This window comes from Antedon mediterranea, chromosome 9, assembly GCF_964355755.1.
Source record: "Antedon mediterranea chromosome 9, ecAntMedi1.1, whole genome shotgun sequence".
Classification (NCBI taxonomy): Eukaryota; Metazoa; Echinodermata; class Crinoidea; order Comatulida; family Antedonidae; genus Antedon; species Antedon mediterranea.
The window spans coordinates 15,657,006-15,671,851 of NC_092678.1; positions in this window are offsets into that span (position 1 = coordinate 15,657,006).

The following is a 14,846-nucleotide window of genomic DNA, read 5'->3' on the forward strand; positions in this document are numbered from 1 at the left end:
TTTTTTAAACATGCATGTACGTTAACATACGATCGTAAAAAGTTGATGTACGCCATCCTATGACATGATTGCATATACACTTATAGTGCTGAGTTCTACCTATGTGTCATACAATATGTACAGTATATACTGTATATCTATATACAGTGTAGCATAGGTGAAATTACGGGACTCATATCGTGTTCTAATTTTTTGGTATGATGGAATTTTCAAAATAAACTCGAAGATGACAATTTCGAAAGATAATGAATTGAGCAAATAAATATAAGGATTGGAAGAAAATTTGACACGTAGAAGCGCAATGCGCGGTCTTTGAAATTTGTATAACTTTGACTAAAGAAATTTAAAAACTACTTTTTAACTTCAACTGGCCATATGATAACATCACAACATCCGATAGGCTTAATTTTAATATGAATTCATATCTACATTTCATCAGCTTTCATAATAAGTTATAATCTTCAAGGTCACCTTTAATTCTGAAGAGCTATAAGATATTCAAATGTATGGTGTAGCTGAAATTACACGACCTAGGTTGTTCAAGTTTTTACGCGTGATGACGTCATCAAAATAAAAATGTTGACAACTCCTGAGAAAGATAATTAATTGAGCAAGCACATACTAAAATTTCGGCGAAAATCGGGCTCAAATAACGGAGATGCGCTCTATTGAATGTGATAACCCACACAAAAAGATAAAAATTACTAATTTTTTAATTCAAGTGGCTATTTGATGACGTCATACCATTTTGTACGTCTAATGTGTACATGAATATGTATCTACAACCCAATGGCTTCCCGAATAAGTTAAAAAAATTGGGGGTCACCTGCCATTCTGAAGAGTTATATTCATTTTAAAAAGGCCTTATTTTTCACCATTTTCAGCACTTTGATGCAATTAATTTGCGCATTTTGTTATTTTTAACCTGCTCGTATAGTGTTATTTTAAGTCGGAACTTACTCAAATTTGGTGAATGTACTAAGGATGGTGAGTAGAACGCGATTTGTATAAAAAAATTGCAATTTTTACGCTTTGTAAGTATCGCGCGCGCAAAATATTTTTTTTGCGCAGTAATTTTTTGAAACACGCAAATGGCCTAATTCATGCTCTAAATTGATTAAAACGTAATTTTGAGCTTTTTAAATTTTTACTGCGCGATTCCACACGCATGACCCTACGTGCGCACGCGTTTTTACTTGCTAATATTTTTACCCTTGACCTGAAGTTTACGTGTAGTGAATTTCATAAATATGTGATAATGAATTATGGATATATGATTGATAATGTGATTTCACAAAATGGCGTATACGTGATGTCACGGATGAGTGATCACGCTGAAAAGCTTATTATGGCTAAGTTAAAGTATTTGAAAGACATTGTCAATTTTTTGTGATCATTGCTATTCAACTTTTTGAGATATTTGACGAACAAAAAGTGTACAGAAAGAAGAATAATAACTAGATCTAAACTCGTCACTTGAGGACGAGTTTGGTTATCCGCCCGCAACAAAACATATCTTGCGCATTCAAGTACTTTTCAGTTGTGACTTTTCCAAAAAGTAGCCTATTCAAAATTAAAACTGTCCTTTCAGTGTATTAACCAAACAAATCTTTTTATTTAATTGCTTTCCCGTGATGGGATTCGATCCCGGTACCTCTGATACCAAAGTCGGTTGCACTACACATCGAGCCATATGAGCACCTGCTGAAGAAAATCCGAAGAAAGAGTCCTCGTTCATTCGGTATGTCGTGAACCCCCTCGATGCAAGTTGATTATTACATATCAAACTTAAATCATAATTTTTACTATGATGAAATCTTCACAAATTTTAAACAGTTACATATTATGAAAGTGCATACTTTCAAGTTTTATATATTAACATGTAAAGAAAAAAGATAAACGTTATGTATATTGTTTTACTCTTTGAATATGTTTATGTTAGTTTGATGATAATTATTTCAAAAATTACATTTAATATGCAAATAATGTAGCTATCAAACACTTTTTAACATTCAAGACTATAATAAATTAGACCTATGATTAATACACTGCAAGAAAATAAAATAAAAAATGGGGGTAACCTTGCATTCTGATGAACTGTTTCATTTTTAAAAGTAGACATATTTTGCAACATTTTCACAATTTGTTGACGTTTTCGTGCGCAACCTGTCATGTTTAACGTGCTCGTAGAACGCCATTTCAAGTTGAAAAGTGAATAAAATAACGTAAAATTGTTAACCGAAGATTTAAAAACACAAATCGTGCAAAAGAAATGTTCATACGTGTTCTCTGCGTCGTGCGCGCGTAAAAATGTGCGCACCAGTGGCAATTTTTTTAACGCTTAAAATGACCTGAATCGTGCTCTAATTTAATCAGAAATTGATTTGAAGCATTTTAAAATTTCAAACGCCATTTACGCGCGCACTTTCTAATGTTACAAATTGGGGTAGCGTTAAAAAAGTTAACTATTGATGTGAAGCAAACGTGGCTGAAAATGACGTTAAAAAATATTCATTTGTTTCGAAGTTATAACCAATTTAAGATTTTCAGAAAATCACGCGTAACTTACGCTACGCGGCTCTGACATCGTCAAAAAGCTTGGCTGGACAACTTCAGTAAAATGTCTAAATGCTGAACAAGTTACAACATATTATGTTTACACGTTGAAGAGAAACAGCGTGCACAAAATAAGAAGAGTAAAATATTTCAAACGCAATTTACGCGAAAACTTTCTAATCTCCAAAAATTTGTTAAACATTCCAAAAGTTAGCCATTGATGTGAAGAAAACGTGGCTGAAAATTTCGTTAAAAAATATTTATCGGTTTCGAAGTTATGACCGATTTAAGATTTTCAGAAAATCGCGCGTAACTTACGCTACGCGGATCTGACATTGTCAAAAAGCTTGGCAGTACATCTTCAGTTAATTGTCTATATGTTGACCAAGTTACAAAATGTTATGTTAACACGTTGAAGAGAAAACGCGTGCACAAAATCTGAGAAAGAAAGAAGAATAATAAAAAAAAAAAAAAGTAACACTACAACAACAAATGCTTATCCGCTTGAGGCGGATAACCAATAAAGATTTTATACAATAACAATAGGTGATCATTTTATTCTAAATGATCACCTAATAATTATTTTTTTCAGTGGGACAATTGTAATAAATTACCATTCCCTAACATATAGAGTAACATAGTATTTACATGAACATTCTAGAATAAGATGTTTTGATTTAATAAACCATGTATAATTAATAAGAACAATCAAGAACATTCCAGAAGTGCTATTAATAGAAACTGTAATCATGTAATAATGAGAAGTATAAAGAATGATCTAGAAGGATAGGAGCATCTTGTATATAAAGGGATGTAAACTATTGTAAGGTTGTTGGATTAGAGGTTGGATGTTATATTGTAAAGTCATTGTGAAGCTGTTGTTTAAAGTGCTTACTGGATTGTTGAAAGTTGAAGTTGATTGAAATTAAAGCTTTGTTTTTGAGTTATTTTACAACTTTGTGGATTTTGTGTGTATACTTTTATGTCACAAGGGAGTTCCTAAAGTATTTTCAACCGCTCGGAAACATACGTGAGAGGAGTTCGTGACAACAATAAATCTTTAAATATTGTTTATTAGAAGTTCTTGGTGGTTTTCACCATCTCAATGTTAGAGTATGCAATATTCTATTAAAAGGTATCCATGATAAATGTGTATATATTTGTATAATGTATAGGCTTAGAAGTCAGTTTACAATTTGTGTAAATAGGCCCGAATACGTAAATAGGTCATATCTCGACAAATGACCAGATATTATATAGATTTATGTTAAATAAAGATAATTTTGTGAATTATAGCGAGTCCGTTATCTGTGTTTTGTTTACATAAGGTCGCACAGTGGGCCAGAATCAATTCAAAGTGTGTCAAAAGTCCAAAATGGTATAATGTGGAAATCCAAACTTTTTAATAATGTATTAGGAAGAAGTCACCTTAAATTATATAAATCCACTAATAATTTATTATTTTGTAAATTTGCATAGTGTCTTGTACGAATTAGTAATTCGTTATTTCGAATTAATAATTCGAAATTTCAAATTAGTAATTCGAAATTTCAAATTAGTAATTCGTTAATTCAAATTTTTAATTCGTTATTTCGAATTAATAATTCGAAATTTCGAATTAATAATTCGACCTCTGCCCTTTCTAATGACATCCCAACCATCCCGGATTACTTTAGCTAATGCAATCTGGTCACCATGCGTCCTGAAAACCATTGGATTAGATTATATTTCAATCGTAGCTTAAATTATCAAGAGATTATTGAAATGTTAGCAGAAGATCATGATATTTTGATAAGTAAACGAACATTAAAGCGAAGGCTGAAAAAAATGTGCCTTAGTCGAAGAAAACGGCATTCTGACGAACTGGAAGTCGCTGCGTTCATTGAAAGTCAATTACAGACGTCAGGGATGCTACATGGGTACAGGTGGATGCACATTCGTTGCACACAAAATGGGTTAAACATAGATAAAGAGACGGTCAGAATAATTTTAAACCTTCTTGACCCAGAGGGTGTCGAAGCAAGAAGAAGACGACGACTACACAGAAGAATTTATCATGTACCTGGCCCAAACTATATCTGGCATATCGACTCGTACGACAAACTTAAGCCATACGGCATTTGTATAAATGGCTGTATAGACGGATTCTCTAGACACATAATATGGCTAGAAGCTTACTTTACTAGCAGCAATCCAAAAGTTATAGCCGGCTATTACGTAAATTCTGTTCGCCAAAAAATGGGTTGTCCAAAGTCTATTAGAACAGATTTCGGAACTGAAAATTCTATTGTTGGTCCAATGCAGCAATTTCTTTGTAATGAGAACAGCAGTTTTATACAAGGAACAAGTCAGCATAATCAACGAATTGAGAGTTGGTGGGGCATTCTCAGAAAACACTTTACTCAGTTTTGGATGGACGCCTTTAAACAACAAAAGAATGACGGTAGATATGATGGAGGTCTTATAGACAAATCTTTATTACAATTTTGTTTTATGAAAATTATCCAGGTAAGCAGTACAGCAATTACATTGTGTGCTATGCATTATAGTCCCCAAGTACGACAATTATAATAATAATTTGGGCTTTCGCAACAATTTGAAAAGCAAACAATATTAGCCTAGAATTAAATCACTCCTCTTTTATTTACGATATTGTTTTTTTTTTCACGGTCTAAACTGTCATTAAACTATTTGTTTTTACAATATATTTGCCTTTTTTAAAGGATGAACTGGACACGGTTGCAAACGAGTGGAATGCCCATCGCATCTCAAAATCGAGAAATAGCCATGGTCCGTTTGGACGCCCGACATTGATGTACAATGTACCATACTTATTCGGGGGACAAGAGTGTATTATTCCCGTTGATGTGGCTAAAGTTGAAGTTTGTGAAAGTGAATCCATCTTCAAAAGCCAGATTCCATGCGATAAGGACGTGTTCGACTTATGTTCCATATTCTTGGAAGAAAGGCAGCTATCGATGCCGAAAACATGTGATGAAGGTTTGCAGTTATACAGCAGTCTTAGAAAATATGTTTCTTGACGTCATCTGATCAAATGCCACAGCAAGCACGTGATATCACATTATCATGTTATAAATCGTTTTTTTTATTAATTAATTGTCGCTGTGATATTATTTCCAATACAAAGTTAGAATTGCAACGAACACAATGTAATGAATACAATATAAACAATTATATTTATAGTATTATGTTCAGTTGGTGATGATCAGACAGAATTGTGTTATGTAGCTGTACAATACAGTAAAACAGATGTAATTTAACAACAACATTTTGTTTATTGAAACTTTAATAACAGTATTTTATTTCTGAAACAATTACAAAACTGTTGGCTACTAAAATTTGATCATAATTTAAAGATATATTGTCCCCCTGAAAAAATATTTTTTTTTAATTGTTTTGTTGAATATGTTATTTTAATGTCACATAATAGTTTTTCACTTTCACAAAAAAATGGGTCTGAAAAAAAATTATTTACCTAAGAAAACTGTAATTTAAAGCAAATAAATGGTCAAATTGGCTGGAAGACAATGAGTTTTGGGGTAATTTAACTGTTTAACTGTTTTGTCTTTCTATAGGTGAAATAATTTTTTTTTCTCGTTTTTTTTTCTTATGGAAACAACTTCATTAAAACTGCAAAATGGCCTATTCAAAGTCAGATTTAAAAAATCTTTATTCTTCATGATTTTGGGGGACAATACATCTTTAAAGTTTTCCAAAACCCTTGCCATTTATGATGGCTTCCTCCATTAGAGTTGTGAATTCCAATGGATCGTCATATCCACGGGGGAGGTGTAAATCCAACCCACATGTACTGGCTGTCGGGTAACCTCTCATCTTTCGCTCCTTACTAAAAAAAATTATATGTATCTGGTTGCTAAAACCAAGAGGGGGAATTGAGTCAGCACCAGTAACAAATGTTAGGAAGTCTCCAAGGGATGTCTTGGTCTTTTTATCTAAAATGCATAAAAATAAAAATGTTAAACATTATGAAATAAAAAATGTATACTTTTTTCGTCTACCATTTACCCTTTCACCGCTCTTATTAGCATACTTTCGTTTGGTACAAGGAATTACAAATAGGGTATAGCGGTATAGTTCTTCAAGGTAAAGTTTGTTCGTGAATACACACAACCTTGTTTCTCTCTCGAAGGGCTATATTATATAACTGTAAGGAAATACGGTATTGTATCGTTTCGAGCCCTGGGGGTACCTAATTTTACTTTGGATATTCATTCTCAGCCCGAAGGATTGGGGGGGGGGGGTATCTCAACACCCCTCCCCTCCCCCCTGCATGTAACGCCCCATCTAGAGTTTACTTTAGTTTACATTAAAATAAAGATATAAATACTGTATACAATACCTTCCGACTCTTGTAAGAAAACCTCCAGACAATACACTGTGTCCTCCTCTTGACTTCGTAAATTGGAGCCTGCCTCTGAATATTCAACTGTCATTAGTGTCTTTAGTACTTGCCGTGTCAGTCTTTTCCCCTCCAGAGTGAAAAGTGGGACAAATTGGTTTGGGTAATCTCTTACGTTTTCCCAAAGTACTCCCAATCCTTCAGTGAACTGTCGGATTTCACTATGTGTTCTAGATTAGGAGAAAATGAATGCACCATGTAAATTATAATCACAATTAGCAAATAAAATGTGTTCACATTCATACGACCTGTACAATAATTCCAAGCCTTGATTTAAAGTTCAGCAATTTTACAGAAGAATCACCCAGAGCAGCCGTCAACCGACAAATAAAAACCAAAGGAGAATTTCATTTGGATGGATTTCGATGGATTTTCCTTCACGATGCTTTTAAATCCTAATGCCAAAATGTTTCTCCTGTCCTGAACTAGACTTAACCCCTTGTGATTTTCCTTAAGGAAATATGCATAATGATACCGTACTATTTCTTGGATTAAAAAGGGCTAGTAACTAATTGTTTACATACATACATATCTATATCTAGTTTACCCGCGTCTAACACTGAATAACCATGTGCTTAAAATATATTATCATTATTAGGCCTGTTACGTTACCTGTAAAACAAAAAATGCTTTAACAGACTTGACACGACTTGTTGTTTTTGATTGAAATCCGAGTTATACAACGTCATGACTCCTTGATCTGCCGCCCAATCCGATAATTCATGTGAAATAGTACGGTACTCATCCGTCGTTTGGCAATTTGCAATCTGGATAAAAAGATACTGTTACCATCATTCACAAATTAATCAGTCGAGTCTCGTACGTAGGTGTAGTATAATGACTACAACATTCAGCCAATTTAGGGTTTAACAGGGGGTGGGGGTGGTGGAAGGTGTGGGGGGGGGGGGGGGGGTTGTTTGGACACAAAACCGAACCATGAACCCCCTTGGCTACAGGCCTGTTTAAGCGTCTCCTGAAACATTTGGTACACAAACCTTGTTTCCTGGGATTCCACTAAACTATTTTTAATAGCTTGTTGTAGTTGTAAGTCTTCTTCATCGTCTGTATCGTCAGAGTCTGAACATAAATTCACATATGATGTATATGCCGACCTGTAAACAAAAATAAAATTAAAATTAAAAATCCTTAAAAGAAAGTTTATATGCATAACAGAATACTTCTCATACAAACGATCACGGGTAATGTTCGGAAAATTTTAATCGTTGTTCGTCAATCACACCTTACACAGCATTGTGGCATATTTCGAATAATAAGTTTTTCGATTGACTGGATGTTGAAGGCATATGCGATTGACTTGTCGAGGCTAAATTCATCATTGAGTCAGTAGGTCTATCAGGTACCTGTAAATGGAGCAATTCATTATAATGCTGGAGTTTACTTTATGAATATTGTATTATAAGTGCACGATGAGTTATTTCACCTTTCTGAACAAGGTTATTTACTACCAGAAAAGATGGACTCGGTCTTCTGTTAATTAACAAAAATGAATCACACTAGTATATCATTGAGTTGTACCACAATTATACAATGTATAACTTATGGGTTCCAATTACAATTTTAAATATTACCTACCTTAAACGATACGGTTGGTGTGTCGGGCTGTACAAGTGGGCGTGTTGGATGGTCTATTTCTACCAACGGTACATCATTATCCCCGTCGTCGTCATCAGATGACTCGCCACTTCTCTTTCGTTTTACGGCTTCATCTTTTCTGCCAACTGGAGTGGTTTGAAGGTAGAACCTTAGAACTGCCATTTTGCATTCAGCATACAGCTCCCCAACGCTCATGTCTTTTTTCAAGGGATGTTGTCGAAAATCACATAGCTTGCAGTTGAATTCGCTTAGCTTTCCTTTAAATGACAGTCCATCCTTAAAAAACAAGTTAGTGGCAATTTCTAACAGTTCATTATAATTTGTGGACTTTGGCACTATTAGCTGTCTTGTTCCTCCTCCTTTTTGTTTGCGAACTTGTTTGAAGCATTTTGATTCAGCGTCGTAGTCCAACCACCCTATATCGATTTTCCGATTTGTTTTTTGGGCATTTTTGTTCCCTAACAGCGTGCTTGAGCGCGTATCCCAAAGATTTCCGTCCTCTTCCACGTCCTCTTCATCGTCCCTTCTCTTGTTCAATTTTTGTTTGAGTTTTTGTAGAACTGTTTCTTTTTTACTTTTACCTTTGCGTCTTTTGTCTTTGCAAAATTCGCGTACAGCAATTCTGTCCCCAAGGAGAGGAATAAATTTCGAAAGGTCTTCGTCAGTCATGGCTACTATAACTACTGAATCAATCTGCAAAAACAAAAGTTGATTAACATCATGCATTACATAGTCACATTAAGGGGTCGAGTGAAAGTTTCAATATATTTGATTAGGCATACCAATGATTGATCTAAACATTAAACCTTTTAAAATGTGTGCGTACTGTGTAAAACATCGTGGCATGCAAGCGACCCGTATGTGCTACGTTAAATTATGAATTTTCTTAACAGATTAGGATAAATCATGTATATGTACATATATCAATTTTAATATTGATTAGATAAACACTACAACTTTAAGGGAAACAGTTTATGGAAACAAAATTTGAATTTGATGTACGTTTGCCTTTTATTGGGTGAAAAACTTCAATATTTGGGAAAATTACAGATTTCACAGTACAAACCCCCTTTTTACGCCGCTTATTAGGGGGTTCACAAAAACCCTAAACATTCCCCCTCTCCCTGGATTCGCAACTGGGCGTCGTGTGAACGTTTCAACCTCATACAACAAAGATGCAGAATAGGACTATAGGCCTATATTAATCTTATAGAGGATACAATATTTAATGACAAATATAATTACAGTATAATATTTAGTATTCCCATGATTTAAGCATCATAGACATTGTTTTTTTTTACCTTTTCATCCCTCATTCTCTGTATGTACTCCTCTTCAATTCCTCGTTCCTCCATGTATTCATATAACTTATCCATCGCCGTATCTTTCGTGAATTTAATGTAGGGCCTATGGTTTTATTCCCCAGTAGAGCTTCTTGTACCGCCAACCGAATTAAGCCCTAATGATTGCACAAACAGACTTTGGTAAGCGAATGGCTACTTTTTTGCGTAAAAGTTGGAGGCTTCCCCACTATATTATCATGGGGTAATTCAAGTGTATAGCTATAGCGACTTTAGCCTAGTATAAAAGTACAGTTATTGGTTAGTAATATAACATTAATGTATTCTATTTTTTAAAAACTTATTCAGATTAAATTAAGGTATGATTAAGTGTTAATGTTAATAGCTAGCCGTAATGTGTGTACTCTCCAGTCAAAAAACGGAATACACAGGGATGTGCCTTCGCTATTGAAATTTACTGGGTGCTCAAAACAGAGACCTCGAAAACAAAGATCAGATACCCGGGTCTCTGTTTTGGAGATTTTATAAACAGAGACCCCCCACCCCCACCAAAAAAAAAAACTTCTCGATATTACATTATTTAAGGGGTATCTGTTTTCCAGAAAATTTCGAAAACAATCGAGAAAATCTCTAAAACAGATACCCCCCTATATAACGTAATATCAAGAAGTTTTAGTGGGGGTCTCTGTTTTCGAGACACCCTGAATTTACCATAACACTTGATTGTTTTTGCAATTAAATTCACGTTTTGTTTTATATGTATTGTTTCCCAATTACTTATACTTCTAACAGTTATGAAATGACACTGTCAAATGTAGCAAATCTGTCAAATAAAAACTTGATTTCCGACGAGATAACACACATTTACGTGATGCGATTTATGAAATAATATGAAGCTTTCATGCCTAGTTATTCATAATCCGACAATTATTAGTGGAGATAATTTTAAAAACCGTTTAAAAACAGTGATTTTAAACAAGGTCGCGTTTCGGGATGCACAACGCGCGTGTCGCTTATTTACGGAATACAATTGATATGTGCCCCATTTGCACTCATTTAATATCCTTCATTGAAATGGGACATAACTTACATAAGGTTTCGATACTATAACTAACTAACTAAGTTTTATTATGATAAAAGAAATATAGGCCTAACTTAATATCGGTATGCACGCACATGGTTGACGTTGAGTTGTGCTAAATTACGAATAATATTATAGTATTGGAATTGATATTATCGAATGAAATTATTAAGACTAATTCATTTAAATACGTAAAATTAATCAAAGTAATATTTATTTTGAAGGATATAAATATGTATACATATATTCTTTCTATTAAAGTTAATGTTAAAACTGGTCATACAGTTATTAATTGCTGACTATTTGCCATAGTCCTACAGCGAAGCCTAAAACTTTAAACATTCAACTAAAATAATATGTTAATTCATTTTCGATGATTGAGTTGAGTTCAACAAAAACAAAAGATAAAACGTACTTACTGAAATATAAAATATGCTGGAATTTCACTGGAACCGTAGGATAAAACAAACTATTTATTTTGTAAGTTTGTATGAAGCAGCAATGGTGATGGAAATTAATCTTACGTATTTATAGTTTTAATAAGTAATTGCTTAACCAATCAAATTGTCGGAAAATGATGTAAACCTAACATCAATCAAATAAGACAGTGAATTGGTTTTTATCAACCCGGCACTTTTTTGGGCATGATTCATGGTTTCCCTTCCATTCCATATTTACATTCCTCGTGGTTTATATCATGTCCCTTATTTCCTTGTCTTCATTTTCCACATGCTCTAATCCATCATATGCCTATGTTTACATTCCAAAAAATGACACTCATGGAATCACTCTAAACTTATGAGTTGATCACTTCTTGTAATGAAATAGATGCGATTTGTAATTATATAATAATAAAATAACATCAGTACGTATATTGTTCGTTTTACTATACTAAATCTTCAATTTTCAACTATTGTACAATTCTTGATTTAAACTGTTTTGTTTTTACTTAGATGGTCTGTGATTAGTTTTTTTTGTTTAAACTGTACCGTACTTTATCATCTAGGGGCGTATCCGGTGGGTTGGGTGGCGGGGGGGGGGGGGGATGCTGTCGTTCCCCCTTCTTTTTTCAATAAAACAAATTGAAATTGAAATTGAAATTGAAACGGTCGGCGAATCAAAATTTCACAAACTCACATTAAGGTTGACACCCCCACCCCTCTTTATATTCATTGTTGGCTAATCTATCATCCCTTGTCATTAATTTAGAATGTTTACACTCTTATGTTTGACAATAAAGTTGAAAGTTAAGAAAATATTGTCATATTGATTCGAATATCAATACAGTATCAAGGGCGGGTCTACTACCTTGTCATCTGCCATTTGGCAAGTCCATGAGGGGGCGGGTCAAAGAATTTAAAATAGAAGGGGAGAGGGAGCAGAGGTAATGTTTCTCAATATGACATGTTCATTTCAACTGAGAAGCAAACAAAAAAGAGGAAGGTAAAATTTCCCGGCTATAAGATTTCAATTTCCAACAACATTTGTCATTTAGCGTCTCGGACGTAAATTGAATCCGCCCCTGAGTATTGTACGTTTTGTATACCATTTGTTTGAAAAAAGAATCCGTGTACTATAGTAGGCCTACAGGAATTTTTTTGAAAATGGCCAAAATATCACCTTTTTTAAAATACAATTATTATGCGATAATATTGCCATATGCGTATATTGTGTTATCAACATGTTATAGAGCTATAGTTGCATTCCTCTATAATATTTTTAAATAACTGGTGCAAGACATAATCTGTCAGTCCATGGCAGTATTTTAAATATTAAATGTATCATATTATTTTCATTGACAGAATATCGTAATCCCATAAACTCGTTATGATCGATGAAATCAACGGCTAAGCTGCAACGACTTGTTGCTATTGTAATGTATCAGAGTTATATACAATTCCAATATTTAACGTTACCACACACCAACTGAGTTCAAAAATTTGCCCCACAAAAGTCCAGTAAGAAACTGACCAGATGTTTTTTATGAATACTACTTGTAACCAATTAGCTCTCTAAAGTAACAGTTTATCTAACCTTAGAGAACTTTCCCATCGTAAAACAATTCAAGAATGACAGTTTTTAAGTAGAGAATTGACAACGATATCCATCATTGAGATATACAATTTTTTCAAACTACTTTGTCTTGCCTGTACCTAGATCGTGGATCAACTAGGACCAATTTTATATCTAAGCTCAAAGACGATATAATGATGACATATGCAATGAACAGAAGCCGATATACCCCCAGTCTCAACAGAGCCCAGAGACACCTCACTGAGCCACTTCATCATAGGCACACCTACAGAGACACACCTCATTCACAACATCATCATCTATCATCACCGATCGACTGATACCCTGTAGTAGTATTTATCGTATCGTATCGTATATACGAACTCAATTGCAACCAAGCGAGTAAAGTCTCAATACCGGGCTCATCAGTCTAAAACGTCTCCAATTATATTACACTATATTTAAAATTGATCCATATAAATTTAAAAACAAATGTATGTAAAGACGCCCTTAATCTTACTCTGGCGGACACTTTAGTTAAATACGATATTAATAATAATTTTCTGAGAATGCCCCAACAACTCTCAATTCGTTGATTATGCTGACTTGTTCCTTGTATAAAACTGCTGTTCTCATTACAAAGAAATTGTTGCATTGGACCAACAATAGAATTTTCAGTTCCGAAATCTGTTCTAATAGACTTTGGACAACCCCCGGGACAACCCATATTTTTTGGCGAACAGAATTTACGTAATAGCCGGCTATAACTTTGGGACTAGCCATATTATGTGTCTAGAGAATCCGTCATTTATACAAATGCCGTATGGCTTAAGTTTGCCGTACGACTCGATATGTCAGATATAGTTTGGGCCAGGTACATGATAAATTCTTCTGTGTAGTCGTCGTCTCCTTCTTGCTTCGACACCCTCTGGGTCAAGAAGGTTTAAAATTATTCTGACCGTCTCTTTATCTATGTTTAACCCATTTTGTGTGCAACGAATGTGCATCCACCTGTACCCATGTAGCATCCTTGACGTCTGTAATTGGCTTCCAGTTCGTCAGAATGCCATTTTCTTCGACTAAGGCACATTTTTTTCAGCCTTCGCTTTAATGTCCGTTTACTTATCAAAATATCATGATCTTCTGCTAACATTTCAATAATCTCTTGATAATTTAAGCTACGATTGAAATATAATCTAATCCAATGGTTTTCAGGACGCATGATGACCAGATTGCATTAGCTAAAGTCATCCGGGATGGTTGGGATGTCATTAGAAAGGGCAGAGGTCGAATTATTAATTCGAAATAACGAATTAAAAATTTGAATTAACGAATTACTAATTTGAAATTTCGAATTACTAATTTGAAATTTCGAATTATTAATTCGAAATAACGAATTACTAATTCGAAATTTCGAATTACTAATTCGAAATTTCGAATTATTAATTCGAAATAACGAATTATTAATTCGAAATAACGAATTACTAATTCGAAATTACGAATTACTAATTCGAAATAACGAATTACTAATTCGAAATTTCGAATTAATAATTCGAAATTTCGAATTAATAATTCGAAATTTCGAATTAATAATTTGAAATAACGAAATAAATAATTCGAAATTTCGAATTATTAATTCGAAATTTCAAATTACTTAAATAAATTCGAAATAACGAATTAATAATTCGAAAAAACGAATTAATAATTCGTTATTTCGAATTTGTGAAAGCAATATTATTTTTTTGTTGGCCCTAATAGGCTTTCGTATTAATAAAATGTTTTAATTTGTATGCTGGAACTTCTGGACCTAATGTCAATAAATAAATGAAATTCCGTATCG